Raw genomic sequence first — 7,912 nt, forward strand, 5'->3', positions numbered from 1 at the left:
TAAGATATGGAGAATTCAATGGGTAAAAACTAATGATAACCTTGCTCTCATGAAGTCAAATCTGAAGACAGTGAGTATGGATATCATGGGATGTATTAGAATATGCTATGGGGATGAAGGTTGCAATGGGAGGAACAATTGATTATTTAATTAATATTGGCATATAAAATTGTACATATTTATGGGGCAGGAGAGGTTGTAATAAATAGATGTATACATGGTTTAATGTTCAGATTAAGGTACACATGTCTAATATTTATTTCTTTGCAGTGATAAATTAAAAAAAATATTTTCCTATAATTTATCTGACATACACTGCATTGCCAACATGTGTAGTCACCGTGCTATGTAGTAGCACACCAGAACTTACTTCTAGTTAATGGTGCTTAGTTTACACTGATCAACTTTTTGTTTCCAACTTCTCCTCTACAGCCTCTGATAACAACTAATCTACTATCAGTTTCTTTGAGATTATCTTCCTTTATGTTCTACCAAAGTAAGGTTATACAATATCTAGCCCCTTGAGAAATAAGTTATATTTTACTCTTCAACACAGGTTGTTTCCACTCTTTGGCTGCTGTGGAACAGGCTGTGGTAAGTGCAGGAATGTAAGAAAGGTACTGATAGCAGTGTTCTTGGTGGCATACTATGGAATAGGTTTGCTGGGTTGTTTAGTGACTTCATTTTAATTTGTTGTGGAAGTGCCATACTGTTTAAATAATGGTGGGATTAATTCACATTCTCATTAATATTGTGCAAAGGTCATTTTCTCTACGACTTTGCAGGTTCTTAGTGATCAATTGGCTTTTATATCAAAGCTGGCCTAACTGGAGTAGTCTAGGTTGTGGTTTGGACTTGCATTTCTTTGTTGTTTAATGATACTGAGTATTTTATCATATGTCTGTTGATGATGCTTATGTCTTCTTTTAAGAATGCTTGAGTTACTTGTTTGTTATTAGTTTTGTTAATATATGCTGGATATTAACACTTTTTCAGGTGGATAATTTGAAATTTTTTTTTCTATTCTGCAGGTTGTCTATTGTTTCTGCATACTTTATTTTTTGCTGTATAGCTTTTTTTTAACTTTGGGGAATTCCATTTTCTTCAGTTTCTTGTTCTTTGGGGATCTTATCCAGTACCTTCTTGCCCATTATAATGCCATAGCATTTTATGTATATTTTCTTTTAATAGTTCCACAATATTAGGCTTTAAATTTAAATCTGTTTGTTCTAATTTATGTTACTCTTATACTTTAGTTAAAATATGATTACATCATTTCCTTTACCCTTTCCTCTTTTCAGCCCCTTCCAAGCAATCTCCTACCATCTCCTCCCATCTTCCCCTAGTCTTAAATTGATAGCCCCTTTTCCTTTATTATTTATAAAATACTATAATAAATATATATGTGTATATGCCTAAATACAACTGACTGAGTATATCTTTGTCATTTGTGTTTATATGGGTTCAGGGATGATTGTTTTGCACTGGATAACCAATAGGAAACTCAGGAACTGTCTTTAGGATAGGCTAATTCTTTCTCTTTTAGCAGTTATTTTGTTGCTTGTAGTTCTTTGTCTAAGGATGTGGTCTCGTGAGATTTCCCTTTCCACATAAGCATGCCTATTGATATTGTTATTTTTCTGCTTTGTTTACGCAACTATTTCTCTTAATGAAGTTTTCACAGAAGAGTTTTGGATATTCTGGCTCTCGCAAACTTTGGCTTCCTCTTCTGCAATGTCCCTTGAGCCATAGATGCAGGAACTGTGATATAGGTGTATCTACAAGGGCTGGGCTCCCCATGGTTAATTTATTTTTGCATTGTGGCCCATTGTGGTTTTCTGTGATGGCCTCTGTTTTCTGCAGTGAGAGCCTTCTTTGGTCAAGGGTGGGAGTTAGATTTATCCTGCAAAGGTTGCTCAAGCAAAAAGAGACATAGAGGGTTGTGGCTCTGGAACTAGGCTTGTGGGTTTGTAGATTCTACCTAAGTCTTTAGTTCTATTAGAACTGATGTTTCCAAAGAGAATTCAGTAGAGGCCTCAATGAGATGGGGACATTCACACACACACACACACACACACACACACACACACACACACACACACACGTCTTCAGAAAGTGTTCCTGGTTAATGATATCACCAAGCATCTAATCTGCTAAAATTAAAACCTACATCAAAACTCTACCATGGTCCTACTTTCTCTGAAACTACTTTTGTTACTTTAGGTCTACAGTGGTCCTCCCCATCAGGGATGTGCACCACTTAATATGTGAACACCTTTTCTTTATATTTAATTCTTTGGCCTCATACTCTGTTTCCTATTGGTTTTCAATGCTTCCGGTAATGGATTTCTTAGCTCCTCTCTTGATCTCATTTTCCAGTCAGATTTCCATAGTTGAGTGGAGACATTCCCTTCTAGAGTGTACATTTTAGATAAAATTAGTTACCATGTAAAATAAATATAATAGGAAGGTGAGGAGGGAAAGATAAATAGCTGATAATACTCTATGAACCCAAAGATGACTTATTTTTGAAGAGGACCCACAACATAAGAGTTAGATAATATCTAACAAAGCTTATGTGTTTGTGGCCAGAAGGATTATTATTTCCTTTACAAAAGAGATTCCTAAACACAGGATTCACATATTAATCTGTGAACCAAATTATTAAGGAAAAAAGTTCTCAAAAGTGAAACTTACTTTTGGGTACCTAGCAATAGTATAAAATACCTTGAGTATTTACAAGCAGCTTAGAGAATTCCATGATGGAAGGATCAAGAGTATTTTATAATTTTGGAAGCTAATGACTGAGTGTGCTACATGAGGAGGCAAATTCGAGTTATGAAAGGCAGAGTGTTAGGAGCAGCTAACAGAGTTTTCTGTTTTTTCCTATGTTTATACTTCTCACTAATTGCCTTGAAAGCCTGGGACTTGGGGATGTTATCTTCTCAGACTGAAACACTAATTGTGAGCATTAACTACTGTTGGGTGCCTCACAACAAAGCCCTGGCAGCGTCAGTATGTCCTTTCTTCAAACCATTTTTATTTTTAAAGAAAAGCTTTATTCTTTGGTGGTTAGATTTTAATTATTTGTTTTTGAACAAGTACATCCCATTCTTGTGGGTAATTGTGTTTTCAGTCAACAATGATGTAGAATCTCTGTTCATACTCAAACTGGGAGAAAAATGTATCCAAGTGATGACACTTGTGAATTTAGAGTTAAGCCAAATTTTCGGTAACTTAGTTCATTATTTATATTTATCATGAAAGTGTCTAAACTTGTAACCACATGTGTTGATGTGGAAACAATTTGGACCAGGGGGTGGGGTTTTGTTCTAAATTCACTTAAGGGGAGAATCCTGAATTACACTTGAGAATTTTAAGTGGTTTTTTTTTTTTTTTTTTTTTTGTCCTTCTGTTAAGTACAATGTAACACCAGACTGAAACTACGGGATTGTGCCCTTTTTATGTGCAATTACTTTCCTCTGGAATACAGTTCTACAAAGAAACGGGGGAGGGTATCCATATCTTTCTTCTCAAGTATCAGCTCTGTGTCTGCATATTTGCACCCTGGCATGTTTCAGTGCCTATAGTAGATCTGCATTGTGCCCTGTGTTATTAATATTTTTATTAATATTCTATTTTTAGTGGAGCTGATGACAGATTGTACAGTAAAGTAAAAAACTAGTATAATAGGTAAAATACCTATATAGAGCAAGGTATAATTCCTAATAGACCATGGATACATGGTACTTTATAGCCAAGGAGTAGTGTGTGTTTGTGTGCATATGTGTGTATGTGTTGTGCCAGTTTATGGCAAAATTCTCAAAATTAACATTGGAGATAAGGGGAGGTTCAGTTAAATGAAATTAATTTTTTTTTTCTGTCTTTGAAAGCAAGCTAGGGTGATCAGATAGCAAATATGTAACGATGGAGGACTGAGTCTAAACTGACTTTGCAAGATTTTTGCTATACATAGGCCATGTGGATGTAGATCCAAGAAGGACAGACACCAATGTCGAGCCCAGATAGCCACAACGATGTAGCCTACCTGTTTAATTAAAAGGAACTTGTCACTAAACAGAACATTATTTAATGGCTTAGAGAGGCCAGGATTTTTCAGTCCCTGTGTGTGTCTATATTTTTATTCATGTGTGTACAGGTACATATGGAGCCCATAGGACAACCTTATGTGTCATTCCTTAGATGTTGTGAATCTTGGTGGCCTGAAATTCATAGATCAGGCTAGAATGGCTAGCTAGCAAGATGCAAGGATCCACCTGTCTCCACCTCCCTGGCACTGGGATTACAAGTACACCAAGTGCATGGCCTAGTCTTGGGGGGATCAAATCCAGATCTTCCTGCTTGCACAGCAAGCGTTTTACCAACATAGATAAATCTCCAATCATTTGTCCTCAGTCTTTAACATGGCAGCTAGAACAAAGGAGATGTTCAGGAAAGAGATACGTTAGAGAGAAGATCTTGAAATTTCCTTACAGGTAAGTGTGTCTAAAATACCATGTTGTTTTGAGAAGATCCCCGACTTGGAGTCAGACATACTAGAGTTTGAATCCTGAGCCCAGCACTAACTATGTGACTTTGTTTACTTTGGACAGATCTCCACGATTAATTCTTCTCTTTTATATGTGGGAAATACTTATCTAAATTTGTTTGTATGTGAAAATCAGTTGTATGTAATATCTTCACAGTGGTCATAGTCTTATAAATTTTTACATTGTTATCTTCCTTAATATCCCTACACAAGGAGGAGCTTCTACTTAAACAGAGAGTGGTGGCTGTCCTGAAGCTCTGTAAGAGACAATAGCAAACTGGAGCACAGGGACAGCGTTCCCATTGGCAGTGTGGCATCAAGTCAGTCTCCCATGTTTCTCAGTTATAAAATTGCAAGGCCTTAAGGATAAAAACTATCCTTAAGGTTTTTCATGGCAATCATTTTAGATTATACTCCTTAGGAATCTTAACACAGAAGTGGGTTCATTTCTCACAGCACTGTGGTGGGTAAGTTGGCCACTTCATACTTTCTTATTGATATTGCATAATGAGAATTTAGCAGTTTATCCTCCTTAGGAAAATTGTTCATTGAAAAGAGAAAATTGGGTGGTTATAAATGTTATAAAGAGCCATTTGTTAATAAATATGGAAAAGGAAAATGATTAAGCAAGAAGACAGCTTTCTTCCCTGAGTTCTTTCTTTCCCCATATTTTAGGAGTACAACATGAGACTCTGATGTATTGATGCATATTGAAATAGTTATTATAGTTAATTGAATTAATACATCCATCAATTTATAGGAGGAATTTCATTCCAGCATCCCTGTCAAAGCATTTTACTACGTGAACTATACTTAAGTTAGAAACTATGGAAATAAACAACCCAGGGGTTTTATACTTTGCCAAATAAATATTTTCATCTGTGTAGTGATCTGCATTCTCCTGTGAGCAGATCAAATAGAATCACTATATACCGAAAGAGGATTTATCTAATTGGCTTATATTGTATGGTCTGGATAGTCCAACAATAGCTATCTTCACAATAGAGAGGTAGAGAACATAGTAGTTCTTTAGTTTCTAAGGCAGGATGCTTTAAGAGTTTCGATACAACATCAAAAGCCTGGAGGGTTCAAGAAAGCCACTTTACAAAGGCAAAGACGTTGGGATTTGGTGTGAGGAAGGATGGCAGCACCTGCAATAGATGGGATGAATGTGCCAGCAGATGTGAAAGCAGACAGGCAGAAAGGGAAACCTCTTCCTTGGGCCTCGTCATATGTGGACCACGTCCAAAAGGTGCAGTTCATATTTAGGCTGGGTCTTTCTACTTCAGCTAACCCAGTGAAGAAATCCCTCATAGACATTCCCAGAGGCTCGCCTAAGGGATAACCTGCCATAACTGTGCCTGGAGACTAGTCTCATGGGTGATGCGAGAGGCTAGCCTAAGGGATAACCTGCCATAACTGTGCCTGGAGACTAGTCTCATGGGTGATTCTAGATCTTGACAAATTGGTGATGAACCCCTACAATCTGATTTAGATTCTTTGGGATGTTTGTGGATGTTTCCCATACTCTTTTGTTTTGTGTTGAAAACTGACACAAAACCCACAAAACCTTTATCTCTTTTACCCTCTCTTTTTTCCCTTTCTCCGTCTTTACTGACTGATTTTCTTCTCTTTTATCTCTTATCCTTTGCTCCCTTCTCCCTTCCCAAGTACATTCTCTTCCTTTCATTTTAACTCTTTCCTTTCCTTTGGTGTCAATTACCCAGTGGTTTCTTTAGCTACTACCATAAATAAAATAGCGCCATTCCTGATTGCAAATAAGACAAAATGAAACTCTGCCTTAGGCTGAGAGTGGTATGCTGTTCTATAGCGAGACATCAAATTTAAGTTAGCAATAGAGCAGCATAGGTGATGATTTAGTTTACATTATTTTACAAATTAGGATGTCATCTTCCCTAAAATGTTTTATTGTACAGCAAGACATCGAATTTAGTTGGCAGTAGGACAACTCAGTGGGGCCAAATTAGGAAATAGAAGAATGGATAGAAAACACTAACTCTCAGATCTGAAGTCATGGATCTTCACTGTGGCAATGCTCCCAGCTCCCATGTGACATTCCATGTGTATATGCCTCTCTACCATGAAGCTGGGCGATCTTCTAGTTCCCTCTCACCTCTAGCTATTCCAGGTGAAACTAGAATTGTTTCGATAGCTTTTATTTGGTTTAGAGGCAACTAAACATCTATCAAGATGATTTGAGTATAAGTTTTTTTTTCTTTTTAACTTATTTTCATTATTTTTGTTTCTAGTATGCACAGAAGTCTGCCTTTTAGAGTTACATTTTAGGAAATAAGCAAGACACAATATTTCCTATTTAAAATTAGGCTGTTTTCTTTTATCATAAGAAAATGAAATATAACTAAATACAAATGAAGTAAAACAATCAATATAAAACTGCTGTAGGAATTCCTACCACCACTAACCTTTAAGTTACCCACCTCTTATACTATAAATACTGCAAGATTCGGTTGCTGTTCCCTGTTCCAGCAGACGATTATGATCTGTGAGTCTACCCCTAAATAAATAACCCTTTATTATACTCAATTCTGAGCTAGTTTGGGATTTCTTTTATGAATCCTTTTTCATAAGACAACAGAGAAAATAAAAGATTCAGGTTAATAAATACCTAAGGAAGAAATGTTGCCACTTCTTCACAAAACTAAGTTTTAGAGGAGAGATACACCTTAAAACAGAACTTTCTGAGGCCAGATTTGTCATATTTGAAGCACAGATAAAGATATAAGAAAAACTATATATCATTAATAGATATAAAATTATTGAATTAGAAAAAAATCAGTTGCTATAGACATGACTCAACAATTAAAGATGATTCCCTCAAATAATGTATTAATTTCATTTTATCCTCATGCACTGCTCCATGACAAGTGTTATTAGTTCATTTATGAATAAACTAACAGACATGAAGAGGCTAAGAGACTTGTTTAATTTTGTGCACTGAAGATCCGAATGAAGTCTAATGAACTTTGTAGCCTGAAGTGTAAGAGATTGAATTTGCATGAGGTAAATAATTATTTGGTAGTGTGATGGGAAGAGTAATGATTAGAAGAAACTTTTAAACAACAGTACGTCTAGAAACCCACAAGAATTAATTCCTCTAAATTATTTTTTCATCTTTGCATGTTTCCTTTGCTCTTTTCTCTGACATAATAAAACTTCTGACCCAGAGAATGTCCTCTCCAAAGCTGTTTATACTTGCTCACCTCAATTCTTTTTTCATTTGTGATTCTTCATCCTCTGTTTCCACCATTGTTTGAAATTGCTGTCGTCTAAGTGGGATCAGTTCCATTGGCTGAATGAACCCTGAGAACTTAGGTGTTGAAC

This window comes from Alexandromys fortis, unplaced genomic scaffold, assembly GCF_014885135.2.
Source record: "Alexandromys fortis isolate MF-2015 unplaced genomic scaffold, M_Fortis_MF-2015_v1.1 scaffold_14, whole genome shotgun sequence".
In the NCBI taxonomy this organism is placed as follows: domain Eukaryota; kingdom Metazoa; phylum Chordata; class Mammalia; order Rodentia; family Cricetidae; genus Alexandromys; species Alexandromys fortis.